This window comes from Protopterus annectens, chromosome 9.part0 (genome assembly GCF_019279795.1).
Source record: "Protopterus annectens isolate FY-2018-M chromosome 9.part0, PAN1.0, whole genome shotgun sequence".
NCBI lineage: Eukaryota > Metazoa > Chordata > Ceratodontiformes > Protopteridae > Protopterus > Protopterus annectens.
Genome location: NC_056743.1, coordinates 533072424 through 533091318, shown reverse-complemented (window position 1 = coordinate 533091318; position 18895 = coordinate 533072424).

Below are 18895 nucleotides of genomic sequence, written 5' to 3'. Positions count from 1 at the left end.
CTCCAGGTCCTCCTCTAGGAGCTTATCGGATGATGACTTGGACAGGATAGTGCGCAGACTTTTGAAGTCGCTGGCGTTGGCTAAATTGTTTTCTGCTCTGACCCAGCCAGTTTTGGAGCCATCTAAGACTGTTACATCCACAGCTATTTCTCCTCCGAGCCAAGCTGGATCTTCGGAGCCGGAATGCCACATACCGCTTGTTGCAGATTATTTAGTTCTGAGACCCCTTCAGGAGATTTCGGTGCCATCTGGGGTGTCTAGGAGCCAAAGTTCTCCAGTCGGCTCCAGGGGGGATGCTCAGACCTGAGTTTACCTCTCAAAGCTTCGGCTCAGCTGAGCTCAGCTCCTACATCAGACTCGGAGCTGATCTCTGTGGAGCCGGGGATTCCCTCTGTTTCCTCAGAACAAGAGGTGTTCTCTGAGCCGGGGGGATCTGCCTTTGAGCTGAGGAGGAGTGCGCTGTCCCTGCCTACAGCTCTACACAAAGATACTGGTATTCTTCCCCCCCATTGTACTGGATTCTGTCTCAGCACCACCCCATTCACAGGACAGTAGAGATTCAGAGCCTCAGGGAGCCCCATTGGGCAAACCCCACTCTTCCGAGACCTCCCCAGAATACCCTTCTGAGGAGGATCTTTGAAAGAGAGCATGCAAGAGGAAGCATATAGACTCCCCTGATGAGCCCATCACCTCTGACACTGACCTAGAGGAGTCAGAAGGGTCCCCATGGTCATCCTCTGAAGATATCTCCTTTGCAGATATCCTAGAAATCCTAAAGCAGAGGCGCAGCTGGAAATCCATCAACCCTTCTGATAAGGAGTCGGTGTACCTGAAAGCTTTAGGATCTCAACCTTCAGCCTCCTGGGTGTCTCCGCCTTTCAACAAGCTTTTGGAGTTGATTAGTCAAAAGGTGTGGGCGTCACCAGACACTATGGAACCAGTCCCTCAGTGAAAAAATAAGTTCTTGTCAGCCCCTTCTGAAAAATAATTTATTACGAAAGGTGTTCCTGTAGATGCTATGGTGGTGGCAGTAGCCACCAAGAAGGAGCTTTCTGAAACATCCTCATCTGTCCATCCACCAAACAAGGACTCCTGGACGATGGATAGATATGGGAAGCAAATTTTTTCATCAGCGACTTTTACCCTTAGATCACTGAACTACCTTACGCACTTTATGAGACTACAAAGAGATCTCCTGAAGGAGTTAGGAGATACTCTACAAGGTTCACTGATTGCGGTGGTGTCAGAAAAAGTGACCTCTCGGCTATCTACCTTAAATTCCATCATTAACACCTCCATGAGACTAATATCCTATGCAGAGAATGGAGCAAGCAGGGCACTAGATTTGAGTTTCCCTGAGGAGACACTCCTGGATGTGCTTGTGTAACTTTCCAGAACTTTTGAAGTCTACCATTACCAACGCCCCTTTTGATGGTTCCTCACTTTTTGGCCCCAAAGTCAAGGACATACTCACCAGATGTGAGCAGGAAGGGAAAACTCTGTCTGCCGTTGGAGTACATTTTTTTGTACCTTCAGGACCTTACCCTAAAGGTCAGAAGAGTGGGAAAATGTGGTTCAAAAGATCCTAGGAAGTTTTTCAAGATACATGAGATGAACCCTTCCCCAGGGTCAGAGGGGGAGGCAATAATGGTAGATGCTGTTCTAGAGGCAGAGGGGGTCCACAAAACCAGGGTGACCTTGATTCCTTTCACAGCTGGCTCTACCAGAACTCCTGAAAGGAGGCCCATCTGCTCTACTCAGGAGGCAGTTGGGGGGTGTTTATCTTTGTACTCGGAAGCCTGGCGAGATATTGCAAGAGACAAGTGGGTACAAAGTATAATATCCAGAGGCTAGTTCATAGGTAGGTACTAGGCTATCTGCCCAAAGGCACTTATAAGCCTAGCCAGAATGTGTTGACTTTCGTTGCCCCCTTAGATTAGTTCCCTGTGCCTCTGTCCAGCAGAGACACTGAAGTGATCTCCGTGGTAAATTTTCTGTTTACCATCCACTTGTCAAGGTTTCTCTTGAAGTGTGTTAGTGAAGAGCTCTGCCTAATGTAGATTGGAATCTTGTTCCAAAGTATGGGAAGTCTCTGGGACAATACTCTATCCCTCCAGCACATCCTATTTATTGTTGTGGTGAGGTTTAGATCCCTAGAGCGTGCGGCTCGAGGGGATAAGGTTTTCTTTAGGTGGAGCATGTCCATCAATTCTGGGTTGGACATGGCCTTGTATGTCAGGCAGAGATCACCTCTGAGTAGGCAGTATGCAACCGAGTACAGCTGGAGTTTCTTCAGTTGAGCTGCATAGGGCATCTGTTTGAGGCCAGTGATCCTCTTGGTGAGGTACTTCTGTGGTCTTTCCAGCTTTTGTAGGTGTCTTGTAAGGTACATCCCAAATGGGGCATTGTACTTTATGATGGGTCTGATGAGTGGTGAGTAGAGGGGCACAATGACCTCTTTTGATCTGGATGCGAACCCTTTTGTGATTAGGTGGGCCACATAGAAGGATTTTCTAACCACTTTGGCAATGTGATTATCAAAGGAGAGATTACTATCTACTTGGGTCCCCAGATCCCTTATTATGTTTTCCGTATTTAGAGGACTACCACCTATGTGGTAGTTTGTGGGTACTTTGTTTTTTCCAAAGGGGATGACTATGCACTTTTTGGCATTTAGCTTGAGGCCATGATTTTGACACCAGGTATCCATCAAAGTGAGATCCTTTTGGAGGATGTCTGTGTCAGCCGGAGAGTCAATTAAAGCCCCTAGTTTGCAGTAGTCTGTGAACTTGCTCAGCCATAGTCCTACTGTGCTTGCTTGTACCTCTGAGAAGTATATGCCGAACAGGAGGGGTCCTAGGACTGAGCCCATGCCACTTGTAACTGGTTTAGAGTCAGACCTAGCCCCCGTAACTCTCACCATGTGGGTTCTGTCCGTGAGCCAGTTGGCAACCCATCTTGTGACGTAGGGGTTTATGTTCAGGCTGGTGAGCTTGTCTATAATACCAGAATGGGGAATGGTGTCAAAGGCATTTGCGAGGTCTAGGTAGGCTATGTGTACCACCTTTCCCTCATCTATAGCCTTGGTAACTGTCTCAAAGAAGTCTACCATGTTTAGAAGGCATGATCTGCCCTTATCAAAGCCTAACTGGGTAGGGTCCAGTGTTTTGAGGTTCCCTATGTCTCTGTTAATGAGTTCCATGATGATGCACTCCATAGCCTTGCAGACCAAGCTAGTCAGGCTTATAGGGCGATAGTTTCCGGTGTCTGCTGTGTCTTCACCTTTGTGGAGCAGAATAACCATTGCTGTGCACCACTCTATGGGTACGTAGCCTGTGGAGAGGCTGAGTTTGAATAGTGTGTTTAGGTGTGTGGTTAGTTTGTCTTTGAGCTCATGTAGGATGCAGCCTGGGACACCATCCAGTCCCATTGATGCTGTGTTTTTGGCTTTGGAGAGGGCTGTTTTAACCTGAGTGTCTGTGATTTCAGGGGCTCTACATTCTTCTGGTATGGTTATGGGCCCTTTTGGGGGTGAGAGGGGGGTAACGTTTGCACTGAACCTGTCTTCCAGGATGTTGGCGATATCGGTTGGTTTAGTGTATTTTCTGCCATTTTGCACTAACTCCGAGCAGATCTGAGCATTGCCACTTAGATTCTTGTCAAAGCTAAATAATGCCTTGTGGTTATCTTTGGAGTCCTTGGCAATTTTTCTTTCGAAGCTTGCCTTGGATGATTTTATGAGGGATCGTAGTTTCTTGCCGATACTGATCAGGGATGTCTTCCCTTCTTGGGATTTTACTGTTTTCTGTACTAGTTTCCTCCATCTATTGTATAGCTTATTTATGGCAGGGGTCCACCAGACTGACTTACTTTTCTTTGAGGAGTGAGTCTTGGTTTTGCTTGGGATAGCACGATCCATTCCTTTTTGCCATCCTGTCCCTCAGATCAGAACAATCCCGGAAGTTCCACCCAGTCAAAGGGAACAAGCAACTGTAGAAATTCAAAAATTGATAGACAAAAGAGTCATCCAAAAAGTCCCAGCAGACCAAATACAATTTGGAACTTACTCAAGATTCTTTTTAGTGCCAAAAAGATGACTGGAGACCCATATTGGATCTCAGCAAACTAAACAAATCCATGAAAAAGTCCAAGTTCTGAATGGTGACACTGCAGTCATTTCTCCCCTTTTTCGGGAAAAATGATTGGCTGTGCTCATTAGACCTCTAAGATGCATACTAACCACATAAAATTGGACAGAGCATCAAGGAGTCATTTATGCTTCCGGCTGGGAGCCAGTCATTAGTTTTGAGCTCTGCCCTTTGGTCTCATTACAGCCCCCAGAGTGTTCACCAAGTACATGGCAGTAGTCATGGCTCACTTGAGACTTCTGGAATCCCAAGTGTTTCCGTACCTAGACGACTGGCTCCTAACTGCCACCATTAAGCATCTACTTCAGCAGGCGAGAGACACCACTCTTCAGACTTGTTCTTGGTTAGGGATTACAGTGAATTAGCAAAAATCTGCCTTGTTGCCCTGTCAACATAATACATTCATAGGCTCAGATCTTGACACCATCTCCATGATGGCATGACTACCTCCCGACAGGGTGTCTGTTCTCGGACAACAAAGAGTCAACCTTCTACCCAGAAACAAGGTGAAGGCAAAGATGATTTTGAAAGTCCTAGGAACTATGGCTTCAATGATCACCTTAGTTCCCCTAGCCAGAATCCATATGAGAATTCTTCAGTGGCTCCTATTTGCTCAGGGGTCATTACAAGAACTTCACACTTCTCACCAAGTCAGAATTAGAGTCATGCAAGATAGATCTTCTATGGTGGCTTCAGTCCGACCATGTGACCATCGGGTGACCTTTTGTGCCACAATATCCTGTAGCTACGGTGACCACAGATGCTTCCCAGATAATGTGGGGGAGGCATTATATGGGAAGAACAGTCCAAGACACATGGCAAGAACATGAGGACCATTTGCACATCAGTGTTCTAGAGATAAGAGCAGTGCTTCTAGCATTGCAAACACTCCAGGACTCTCTTCCACTAGGAATTATTACAATTCATTCAGACAACATGTCAGTAGTCTGGTACATAAACAAACAAGGAGGAACCAGATCACACCGCCTTTGTCAAGAGGCACTGAGAGTATGGCAATGGGCAATCTCTTCACAACGTTTTCTGGTAGCAATGCATATCCTGGGAAAATCCAACGTGATAGCAGACAAGCTGAGCAGGGCGATATTAATGCTTCACAAGTGGTCTGTAAACCAAAACATAGGGGCGGAGATTTTCTGAAAATGGGGCCAACCTTGCTGCTATCTTTTTGCCACTCCCATGAATACCAAATGCAGCAGCTACTTTGCCCTAATCCCCCCCTGGGGGAGACACTGAGAGACTCACTTGTTCATGATTGGCCCTCGGGACTACTGTATGCCTTTCCTCTCATACCCAAAGTCATTCAGAAAGCAAAAGCCTTGGGAGGCAGGCTGATTCTTATTGCCCCATATTGGCCTCATCTGATTTGTTTCTCCTTTCTCTGACCTCGCCTACAGGAGAAACCATGGGTTCTGGACCCAGTTCAAGACCGTCTGACTCATATGTCAGGAACACTTCATCCTGCTCTTCAAACTGTCAGTTTGACAGCATGGCTGCTCCACTTCCAAACTTAGTCAGGCTTCAAGACTTCACACCAGCAGTAAAACACATTTTGGTATCCTCTCACAAGGCTTCGACCAGAAAGTTGTATGCTAGTAAATTGAAGAGGTTCTCCTACTGGGTACAAGCAAAAAAGATTGATCCTTTTTCTGCCCCAATCAGTTCAATTTTGGAATTTCTTGCAGAACATTTCCAGCAAGGCTCTGCCACAGCTACAATTAGAGTCCAACTAGTTGCAATTTCTAATTTCCACATTGGTGGATATACTCCTAACCTGATGTCACACAAATTGTGTAAAGCATTTTTAAAAGGCACTTGTTTATTGAGACCTCCCATAAAAGAACCTCTCACACCATGGGATTTGAATTTTGTCCTGAATCACCTAACATTACCTCCTTTCGAGCCCTCATCATCTTGTGATCTCAAATTCCTCTCTTGGAAAACTATTCTTCTAGTAGCCATTACATCAGCAAGAAGAATCTCGGAGTTGCAAGCTCTATCAATCAAGCCGCCATATTTGATTTTCCATAAGGATAGAGTATTTCTACGAACTAAGCCATCCTTTTTGTCAAAATGTTTTCCCAAACCAATCTAAATCAATCTCCCAGTGTTTTTTCCCAATCATAGCAACAAGGCAGGGTACAAATTTCAATTGGATGTGCATAGAAAACGTATCCATAGGACTAAAGATTTCAGGAAAACAGATCAATTGTTCATCTCCTTTTCTGAAGCAAAAAAGGGCGTGCCAGTTTCAAAAATTACACTTTCAAATTGGCTCTCGAATTACATTACCTTTATATACACCTCAAATAACAGGAATTTACCATTCAAAGTTAGAGGCCACTCAACCAGAACATTAGCAACATCCTCTGCTTACCTAGCCAGCTTGTCAATGGACAGCATTTGTGCTGCTGCTACTTGAGCAAGTCCCCATACTTTTATTATCCATTACAAAGTTGATTTGGCCTCCAGGGACAGGGCTTCCTTTGGTTTCACTGTGCTCAAAGGTATACTGCCGTGAGCCACCCAGGGAAATGGTGCTAGGGACACCGTCCCATCCAGTAAGAATGAAGGTGAGATAGGACAACATAACATAAAGAAGTTATGTACTCACCATAACGTTCCATGTTTGTTGTCCATTTCGCCCTTCATTCTTACAACCCTCCAACCTTCCCCCAGCCAAGGACTTCTAGAGGACTTACATGAGAGATCTTTCTTCTTTAGTAAAGGAGCTCCTTTGAACTTCCTTGTTATTTCTATACCTCATGTCACATTATTAATGTAGACACATTGTTATGACTGGCAGCAAACAAGATCTGGGGAATTACACCACTGCATGATGGGATATCTATTTTGCCACAAGCCAAGTTAGAGACTTTGAGCTAGTGTATTCGGCTGAGTCAGAGCCGATGATCGTCTCCGAACCCATCCAGTAAGAATAAAAGATGAGATGGACAACAAACATGGAACATTATGGTGAGTACATAACTTTTTTCTCTATACCTCTGGTATGAATCAAGTAGACAGATGGAGAATGAATAGGCATAACAATGAGTCTGAGAGATGGTGTGGTTATGCCAGTATGTTGGGTAATGTTTGGGGGAGACTGAAGGGTGAATTCTGAAAAGAAATTTGAAGCTGATAAGTTGAGTGTGTCCTCAGGTTGAGTAAGTATTGTTATGTATTAGCTCACTGCATTGCAGGAAATTCCTTCTGAGGTTTTTTTATATAAATGAGGGGCTTTGTGGTTATACTTAATATAGGTATCAGTTTTCAATATTTACTTTTCTTTTTGACTTTTTTACAGTTTCATTGTAGATAATTGAGTATTTAGTTTTCTCCTACAGGTTATTAGTTTCTTTCGCTTATTGTATAGTTTATTTATACTAGAGCTGTACTTTATTCTTGAATTTAACATCATATTTATGTATTATAGGGATCAGTACCTGCTTTGAGATGAGTATAGAAATTTTCTGCGTATGTGGGCATGTGACGTGTCACATTACTAAATGGTTGTCTGCTATGGTCAATGATGTGGTAACAGTAGACACTGATCATAGATAGGCTATATTGGCGAGGACTTAGTCCAATATTTTTGAATCATTAGTTGAGACTTGAACAAGTTGATCTAAAGAGTTGGAGTTAATGAATTCAAGGCATCTTTGCGCATATTTATTTGTGGTGATGTAGGTTTCCCAGTTAATGGAAATATAGTTGAAATCTCCCAAGAGAATACTGTTAAGTTTGATATGGAGTTTGTTTATGTACAAGTCTTGCACTACAGGTGACATGGAGGGACATACATAATTTTATTTACTTGTAGTGGGATGTGATGAATTTCTGTTCCTAACTCTCCCTGATTATTTCTACAATGTACCAGTGTTTTCAGTGGTAGTACACAGAGGTTTCTCAGCTCCTAAGAAAATACTATGAGCTCTACAGAAGTATTTTCCATAACCTTAACAATTTTTTTCCATTTCTGTCAGCTTTGGAGGAAATGTGTGTCACTACCTGCAATTTTCCTAACAGACAGGTGCCTCTAAAAAGGGCAGATGGGATTTATAAAGTTCCTCAGTCTTTTAAGTTTTATACAGTCTTCCCAAACCTGATCTAGCAGCTATAGCTTTACTCAAGCCTTCTGCTGCTGAACACTTAATTCCAATCCTATTGTTTTTAATAAGGATATAAAGATTACTGTTAATTATGGGGAATAAGTGTATGCTTCTGCAACTTGCAAAATTCTGAATTGTTAGACTCCTATATTAAGGTTTGACCTGAGTAATTGTGAAAGTATGAGGAAAGATTTTGTCTGCAGTTACTTATTTTGTTGATGATTCTTTTATGCCCTACTCACTGCATACAGTGTGTGTGTGTGTGTGTGTGTGTATGACTGTTGATGCTCCTTTAAGGGCTATAGCCACTGTTATTATTTTGAGAAGGTTTCCATGCCTGCATTGTCAGAACCTCCCAGATGATGATAAAAAAATGAGATTTTTAAATGTTCCTTTCGATAGAGATTTAGGTTTTGGACCCTCTGCACCAGAGGTGATCAAAAAGTGCGATGAAAGGTGTAAGCTGATATAGGGAATCTCCTAAGATTTTTCAGCCCTCTTTTCAAAATTTACCAAGGGATTCTCTTACCCATCATCCAGTTTTGGTAAAAAAACAGATATTCTCAACAAAATGCATGTAAACAGTAGACGCTCCCTCACTCTATCCCCATTGTTTGTGGTGTATTGTTTATGCCAGGGTGTGGTCATTTATTTTTTGTTCTTCTTAGCATTGTCCTCAGTGGCCTTCCTCTGTCTGTTGGTAGGAAAGCTCTGAAGGGCTTGGCAGTCAAAGTTGCCTTTTAGCAAGCTCAACTCCATTTTCCTGACAGTTTGGGCAGATGGAAAATGCTCTAAAACTTTGGAAGCTGGCAGGCTTTAATGTCCTTGGCAGTATTTAATTCATATAACTAAGGCTACTGCAGCAGTGATCATTCAATCTTCTACTGTTGCAGTAAGTTTAGTTGCGAAATTGTACTTTCCTAGGGTAAAGGCACTTGAGAGCCCTAATGATATCAGAGCACAAACTGGAACAGTGAGTCAGAGTCCTGAAGTTACAATTAGAAATGTACGATATCATAGAAGAAGTGAAGTAACAAGTTAAGGATATGTGAAGCAATGACTACCGACTCGGTTTGGTGCCACAACAGTGGCATAGTACAAATGATTTAGAATGCATGCTACAACAGCAGCTACGTACAGCAGTGACACAGTATATAGTCTGCAGCAACAGATAAGCTCAGACCTTTAATATCCACAGCAGACAAAAGAAAACAAAAGGTTGTATTGGCAATATTAATGAAAACCATCAAGTTAGCTTAGATGGCACAATTGCAGTTTAATCCAAATTTACCTAACACAGCAGAAACTAGAGTTAGCCTGAGAATGCCCACAACTGTAAGAATAGTTAAATGAGACAATAGGTAATGTGCCAAGCAGAAGGGAGAAGTTTACCCTAAATGAGTGCAGCTTCTATCTGTAAGGGTTTTCTGTACCTAATCTTGAGTTTGTACAACTGCACTCATGCGTCTGCAGCTGTCCGCAACTGTTTTCAGCTGTCTGCAGAAAGGCATGACCATGCTCAGATGGATGATATTGATCATTAAGTTCAGTACCTAAAGAGGAAGTGTCAGAAGTGACACTATTTCAGTAGAATTTTTTTAAGAAATAGGCAGTGTAAACATTTGGAACCGCTGAAACTAGTTCCCAACAGCAACCATACTATAGATTGGACATCATTTTCCACATATAGTGAGTTTTAGTTCTGAAATCAAGTCTGAGTAGGTATCCTCAATTATCTTTTGTAGTTGAAGCCTGTCAGAGAAGAGCACAGATGCTTAGTGGAACAGATACAAGTACTCTGAGACAAATTCAGGCACAGTGGTTGCTTGTCTGCTTATGTGAGTGGTATAATTTCTAATAAGACCTCTCCCCACACCCCTTATAAGCAAATGCATCTACCTATCTCTGGTTTTCTCCACAAGTCAGAAGCAGGATGCTCACTTCAGACACCTTTCCCCAACCCATCCTTTCAGAGAGAGCAGGCAGTTGCCTTATCGCTTCTCTCCCTCCCCCACCCATTTTCCCCAGTATTGAGACCAGTACTTGAAATCAAACTTTTAGGTAATAGTCTGGACTTTATGGAATGGACTGCTATAACAGACACTCAACCTGAGAAGAGAGTAAGAAATGTTTGCTGTATTTTGACATCCATAAGAAGAGGCACCTCCAGTAGAAAATGGAATTTCCCTCTGTTCAAAGTTGAGCAGAAAGTGTTTGGAGCTCTGACTGTTCTTGTGATGACTTCCAACTTTTTTTCTTCATTACTGAACTTGATAGTGTGCAAATCAGCCAGAAGAAATACAAAGAGAGGATCAACAGGTCTATTGTTTATATCCACAAACAAAAGAGTTGAGACAACCTAATAAATCATTAATGCACTGCAAAGATATAGAAGAATTCCAAGATTCCACCATTTTTAAGAAGATAAAAAAGGAAAATTTAGGTGCAAACTGACGTTTGACAAATATGCACTCAAGATGGTGTGGAGAGGAGAAGCATTTCTTCACAGTTACAATTGCAAATCTAGAGAACAGGCCTACAGGGAATTTATGGAATAAGAAGCAGTGCCATCTTATAAAAAAACAAAAGAAATGCAGCATTCTAGAAGGGCACAGGAAGAAATACGATTTTGGCAAGCAGTACTGATGCTTATCCTTTAGGTAGGACAGTTGGCACACTATATTCATAGTGGAAGTTCGGTCATAAGACCTGATGCTGTCAGGAGAATGGAAGGGTATCAGTCCTCCCATGCATTATCTATCCACACACAGAAATTTACTTTGTGAATGCAGTCAGACTACAGTTGTTGTCGTTTGTCTTTCGGCTTTTTACTGGTAAGGGGTCGCCACAGCGGAACTCCGGTCCGCTAATGATTGGCAGTAGATTTTTTACTAAACGCCGAGGTGCAGTCAGACTACAGTACTGAAGCTAATGTAGAGGTATTTTCTTTAGAATCCTTATTAGGAAATGACTTGGGAAACCCACTATTTCATTTTGTATTGATATCTAATTTTAGCTTCAGATTGCTACCCATTTACTTCAACTTGTCTGCACTTCTTGCAGGATAAATACATTGTTCTAAGTGGTACCTAGGTAGAAAATGCATTATAAACAATGTCCTAAATGTTTGCAAAAGACATTTATTTTTGAGATATCCATTATTAGATCAGTGTTGACTTAGGCTTTATCTATATCTGATGTATCCTACACAGGGTATCTGACATCTGGCTAGTCTCCAAAACTTTGGGCACCTTCCACTCTCACCATACATCTTTCATTTGCGCATAATGTCATGCCAGTATAAGTGAGATGTTCCAGTTTGAAAAATTAGAACTTCCTTGCGGTATATACGCTTACACTGACTTCTTGTCAGCTTACTTGTACAGTATTTGTGGTCATCTTCAGCTTCAGTTTTGTACAGATAAGTAGTCCTTGTGGAAAAGTTATCAGAATTATTTCTTATAGGTTCATAGGTTCATACTAGGCTATCTGCCCTAGGGCATTTATAAGCCTAGCCAGAGTGTGTTTGGCTTTCGCCACCCATTTTAAATGAATTTTGCTATGGCCTTTTTCGAGGTTAGTATACTGTGCCTCTGTCTAACAGTGACACAGAAGTGATACCCGGGGTAAACCTACTATCTCCCATCCACTCATCAAGATTCCTCTTGAAGAGAGTCAATGAGGGACTCTGCCTAACCTGGACTGGGATATTATTCCAGAGTGAAGGGTGCCTCTGGGTTATGAATCTGTCCCTCCAGCATGTCCTATTTATTTCAGTGCTGAGGTTCAAGTCTCTCGAGCGCGTAGCTCGATGGGATTTGGATTTTCTGAGGTGCAGCATGTCCATTAATTCCGGGTTGGACATGGCTTTATACGTCAGGCACAGATTGCCTCTGAGCAGGCGGTATGCCACTGAGTAGAGCTGGAGTTTCTTTAACCGGGCAGCATATGACATCTGTTTGAGCCCTTTGATTCTCTTGGTGAGGTACTTTTGGGGTCTTTCCAGTTGCTGCAGGTGTCTGGTAAGGTACATCCCAAAAGGGGCATTGTACTCAATTATGGGCCTGATGAGGGATGAGTAAAGAGGCACGATGACCTCCCCTGATCTAGATGTGAATCCCTTCATGATTAGGTGGGCTATATAAAATGTTTTTCTAACCACTTTGGCCACGTGGTTGTCAAATGAGAGATTGCTATCAACTTGGGTCCCCAGGTCCCTAATTACTACTTCCGTACTTAATGGATTACCACCTATGTGGTAATTTGTGGGCACTTTCTTTTTGCCAAAGGGGATGACTATACACTTTTTGACGTTTAGCTTGAGGCCATGGCTCTGGCACCAGTTGTCTGTTTCTATGAGGCCCTTTTGTAGGATGCTTGTGTCGGCTGGAGAGTCGATTATGGCGCCCAGTTTGCAGTCATCTGCGAACTTGGTCAGCCACAGTCCTTCCATGTTAGCCTGTACCGCCGAGAAATATATACCTAACAAGAGAGGTCCCAGGACTGAGCCTTGTGGGATGCCACTTGTAACTGGTTTGGAGTCTGACATGGCTCCAGCAATTCTAACCATGTGGGTTCTGTCCTTGAGCCAGTTTGCAACCCATCTAGAGACATAGGGGTTTATATTTAAGCTGGTGAGCTTATCTAGAATGCCCGAGTGGGGTATTGTATCGAAGGCTTTTGCAAGGTCCAGGTAGGCTGTGTGGACCACCTTCCCCTCGTCAATGGCCCTGGTGACTGTTTCAAAGAAATCAACCAGGTTTAAGAGGCAGGATCTGCCCTTAACAAAGCCGAACTGGGTAGGATCCAGTGTATGTAGGTCCCCAATATCTTTATTTATGAGGTCCATGATGATCCTTTCCATAGCTTTGCAGACCAAGCTAGTCAGGCTTATGGGGCGATAGTTTCCAGGATCCATTGAGGCTCCACCTTTGTGGAAAGGGACCACTGTTCCTGTACGCCACTCTTTGGGTACATATCCTGTAGTAAGGCTGAGATTGAACAGTAGTTTTATGTTTGGGTTTAGTTCTTCTTGGAGTTCATGTAGGACGCAGCCCGGGACACCGTCTGGTCCCATTGATGCTGTGTTTTTTGCTTTGGAGAGGGCGGCTCTTACCTGAGCATCTGAGATGTCAGGGGGGCAGCACTCTGCTGGGATAGATATTTGCCCTTTTGGTGGGAAAGGGGGGGGAGAAGTTTGCGCTGAACCTGTCACCTAGGATGTTGGCAATGTCTGTGGGTTCGGTCTATTTTTTGCCATTTTGGACTAATTCTGAGCATATCTGGGAATTCCCACCCAGGTTCCTAACATAACTAAAGATAGCCTTGTGATTATCCTTAGTGTCCTGTGCAATTTTTTTCTCGAAGCTGGCCTTAGACGATTTTATGAGTGCCCGTAGTTTTTTGCTAATACTGATCAGAGATGCCTTCCCTTTTTGGGATTTTGCTCTATCATGTAGTAGCTTCCTCCTTCTATTGTATATTTTGTTTATGGCTGGGGTCCACCAGACAGGACGCCTAACTTTGGAGGATTGGGTCTTGGTTTTATTTGGGATGGCATGATCCATGCATTCCTGAAGGTGTTCATAGAATGCGTTCATAAAGGATTCTGCGGTCTGGGCCGTATTTTCCACAGGCCCAGAGGCTTTGAAGGATTCCACCATGGTTTTGAGGAGTGTGAAATTTGCTTTAGAGAAGTTTTTCACTGTGGTTTTCTGGGCAGGGGCTGGGGTCGGGATGTGAATATCTAGTGAGATTAGTTTATGGTCTGATCTTACCAGTGAGGGATTCACTTCTGGTCTGGAGCATAGAGTCCCCATGTTGGTGATGATCAGGTCCAGTATGTTTTCCCCTCTTGTGGGAGTGGCAACAAGTTGTTCCATAGCATTTGAGTTTATAAATTCTAGGCACCTTCGGGCTAGGGTGTTGGAGCTAGAGTAATGCTCCCAGTCTATGTTAGGGTAGTTGAAGTCACCCAATATAATGGTGTTTGGAGAGACCTTCATATTTTCCAGTGTTCTCAGGAAGGCCGAGTGGGGTTCCTGGGTTTGGGAGGGTGGTCTGTAGCAGGCTATAAACTGGAAGGCAGTTTTACCCACTGTTAGTTGTACATGGACAGTCTCTGATGCTTCGTGCTGTGCCACCAACCTGGAGGTGTGGGTATCTTTGTCGAATATTGATACTCCCCCTCCTTTTGTGGTTCGGTCCAAGTTTTGGGGCCGAAAAACATGGTATGAGGTATAACCTGGTAGTGCTGGGGTGCTCTCGGGAGCCTTGAACCAGGTTTCTGTTACTGCACAGATATCGATGTTCTCCATGCTAAGGAGAGTTTCGAGTGCGTGCATCTTGAGGTTTAGACTTCTGGAGTTGAGTAGCATTACTCTTAGTTTCTTATCCCTTGCGATACCTATGGAGGTGGGTTGGTCTTTTGAGCCTTGCCTACAAAAGGCACTATGGGGTTGCAAGAGCCTTTGCCAATATCCGAAAGCCCAGAGTTGACAGGTGGAAGCCGTCCCTAGCGAAGCATCGTGGCTTGTCGAGCATGTCATCCCAGGCAGACAGGCATTGGATCCCCTTTGAATGACACCAATACTTAAGCCAATTTTTGAAATTGATCATCTTGTCTTCATATTGTGGCATCATTCTTGGTGAGGGTAAGCTGCTACTCAAGGTCAGGGTCATACCGGCCTGGGCTACATGCTCAGAGAGCTCCTCTATGTCTCTTTTCATGTAGTCCAGGGAGGTACGTCTCAGGTCATTCACACCAGCATGGACAATGACTGAGTCATATTTGTACTTGCCTTGGAGTGACCTGAGTGCTTGTGTTATGTGGCGGATCCTAGCGCCCGACAGGCAGCTCACTGTGACCTTCTCCTTGTTCAGCCTGGTGAGTGGGACGTCAGTGTGCCTGATGATAGTCACCTATTACAAGTGTATCAGGTGTGTTGTTTAGCCTTAAGGGCTGTGACTGTTTGGCACACTGGCTTTGTGAGCTATGTGTTGCACATGTTTTGTTTTGGGGTAGCCGTTGCTTGGGTGTCTGCTTTGGAGGTCTCTGCTGCTTAGGCAGATTTTTATTTAGAGCCTCCGAGTATGTTTTTGTGTGTTTATGTGTTTGGTTTGCTGTCGTGGTAGGTCTATGTGAGACTGGAATTGTAGTGAGTGCGGTTTCCTTCTCCTCCTGACTGGTTACACCAGTACTGAGTTGAGAGAGCTTAGCCTCCAGTTTGGCTATATGGTTGCATCTCTCCCATGTGTTGGAATTTGTTGGGAGGAGGAGAGGGTTGTCTGTGTACATGAGGCAGTTGTAACATTGCCTCAAGATTCCCAGATTCACCAGCTGGACCGGAGAGGAGATTGACAACTGACCTTTGGACATGCTAGAATAGTATTGGGAATTCCTTTATAATTGAAAAAAAGGGCCAATGGGGAACAAAGTACTCAAGGGGAGTTTGTGAGGGTGTAGTGCTTTTAATTTTTTAGACTTATATAATTGCTTTAGTGAGCAAGTGCCAGGCATTAGAGTGGGAATAGGGTATTTATTATGAGAACTAAATCAGTTCTAAGGGAAAAAGTGAAGAGCAGACTTTGTGGAGCTGAGAATGGTTTAAACCCAATTAAGCTGCGCTATGCGCAAAGCGGGTTTTATACAGGGGGACTTGAAAGAGCTAGAAATTGGCCCAAAACGGCCAATAGACTACCAGATTCTTGTGCTGGGAACACTCCTCCAGGGATAGATAGGCTGCTCCAAGCTCCCCACTGCCACTGGTGAACAAAGAAGCCTCCCTTTATCCAAGAAAGGAAATGAGCAACACAGGAACTTTCCAAAAGTCCAGAATACAGCAAAGCCTGTATTTGGACTACTCTAGGTCAGGAAAGATGGGAAACAAGGATAACTTTTTTTTTTTTTTGCAACAAACAGCAGGAAAGTGCAATAAGTATGTAACACAGGCTAGCACACTTGAGTGTGTAGCCTCAACAGGTAAATGCCACAAACAGGGCAAACTTTAAAAGTGCAGTTGCAAAAACAACTTTAAACAGTTTAAAACAGTTCAAGAACCAGAAATACTTGCAGTTTAGCTAGATCGGACAGTCGCCCAGGTAGTAGCAGGAAAAAAAAAACACTTTTATCATGTTAGCAGTCGCTCTTTTAGCCTCTCTGCTGCTAGCACCACTCTGCAGGACCACAAGGAGCTTGGCTGAGTAGTAACAAGCGCACAAACCGCGACAAAGTTGGTTTTATACAGGGGGACTTGAAAGAGCTAGAAATTGGCCCAAAACAGCCAATAGACTACCAGATTCTTGTGCTGGGAACACTCCTTCAGGGATAGATAGGCTGCTCTAAGCTGCCCACTGCCACTGGTGAACAAAGAAGCCTCCCTTTAGCCAAGAAAGGAAATGGGCAACACAGGAACTTTCCAAAACTCCGGAATACAGGAAAGCCTGTATTTGGACTACTCTAGGTCAGGAAAGATGGGAAACAAGGATATTTTTTTTTCTTTTTTGCAACAAACAGCAGAAAAATGCAATAAATATGTAACACAGGCTAGCACACTTGAGTGTGTAGCCTCAACAGGTAAATGCAACAAATAGGACAAACTTTAAATTACAAGTGCAAAAGCGCGCTAAAGCTGGCTTTAAAGCAGGGGCTTAGAAAGTGATAGGAAATGGCCAATAAGCTACAGGTCACTGGGCTGGAACCACTCCTCAAGGGACAGATAGGCTGCTTAGAGCTCCCCACTCTCACTGGTGAACAAAGAAGCTTCCTCCTATCCAAATAAGGATATGGGCAACACAGGAACTATGACACAGCCCAGAGATCAGCAATACCTGAAGACTGGACTATTCTAGTTCAGTAAAGCCAGGAAACAAGGACTTTTTTTTTTTTTTTTTTTTTTTACAAAGTAGCAGAAATTAGGTACAGAAACACAGTAAATACTTTAATTCGACTAGCGCACTTGAGTGTGTAGCCTACCAGTTAAACTAAGCAAAAACAAACTTTAAAAGTGCAAAAAAACTCAGAAATACAGGCAGGAATGCAATAAAACAACTTTGCAGTGCTTATTTAGTTAAAGAAACAGAGAAGTCTATATATACAGAAAAGCAGTTAAAACACACACTTCAGATGCAGTGCAACCTAGAGCACTTGAGTTGTAGCAGTATTAAGGCAATTACAGTTATAATAAATGCTCTGAAATATACTCTGAAACTGGGCTGGAACCACTCCTCAAGGGACAGATAGGCTGCTTAGAGCTCCCCACTCTCACTGGTGAGCAAAGAAGCTTCCTCCTATCCAAATAGTTTGAGAAGCACAGTGAGAACACAAGGAGGTTCAGGCAAAAAACAAAACAAAAAAAAGTTTTTTTTTTTTTTTTTCTCTTTTGAAAGGGAAAAAGGAGTAACAGAAGGCCTTATCAAATGTTCTCTCTGTACTAGGTAGAATGAACTAATGGCACTAGACTGGGAGACGTGTCACAGATCAGATTTACAGTAGCGGCGGGCGACTGCAAAGCCACCAAGACAATAGCCTACAGCCAGTAGCACTAGAGAAAGCAACAAACTGATAAAGATTTGTAAAGATACAGAATGCTTTTAACTGCAGACAAATCAGTTACTTGTGCAGATTAGTAAATAGCAATAAAATACACTCGAAGACTAAAATGCAGACAATAAAAGTGCTATATATTAATTGTTAAAAACAATAATCTGTATAAATAATTGAAAAAAAACAGGATACTTATATATCTCGGCTAACAGCTGCGGTCAACAACACTTATCAACTCTGCTCAGTGTGTATAGACAGAAACCCTATCAAAGTCAGGGCTTAAATACCAGAACAACAACTTTTTTTTTTTTTTTACAAGAACACAAAAGAACCAGCCCCCACTCAGCAGACTATTAACACAATATAGCCAAGTTAAAGAGAGGCTTCAGCTAGAAACAATAGCCTACAGCCAGTAGCACTAGAGAAAGCCACAAACAGATAAAGATTTGTAAATATACAGAATGCTTTTAACTAGACAAATCATTTACTTGTGAAGATTAGTTAATAGCAATAAAATACACTCGAAGACTAAAAAGCAGACAATAAAAGTGCTATATATTAATTGTTAAAAACAATAATCTGTATAAATAATAAAAAAAACAGGATACTTATATATCTTAGCTAACAGCTGCGGTCAACAACTCTTATCAACTCTGCTCAGTGTGTATAGACAGAAACCCTATCAAAGTTAGGGCTTAAATACCAGAACAACAACTTTTTTTTTTACAAGAACACAAAAGAACCAGCCCCCACTCAGCAGACTATTAACACAATATAGCCAAGTTAAAGAGAGGCTTCAGCTAGAAACAGTAGCCTACAGCCAGTAGCACTAGAGAAAGCCACAAACAGATAAAGATTTGTAAAGATGCAGAATGCTTTTAACTGCAGACAAATCCGTTACTTGTGCAGATTAGTTAATAGCAATAAAATACACTCGAAGACTAAAAAGCAGACAATAAAAGTGCTATATATTAATTGTTAAAAACAATAATCTGTATAAATAATTGAAAAAAACAGGATACTTGTATATCTCAGCTAACCGCTGCGGTTAACAACTCTTATCCACTCTGTTC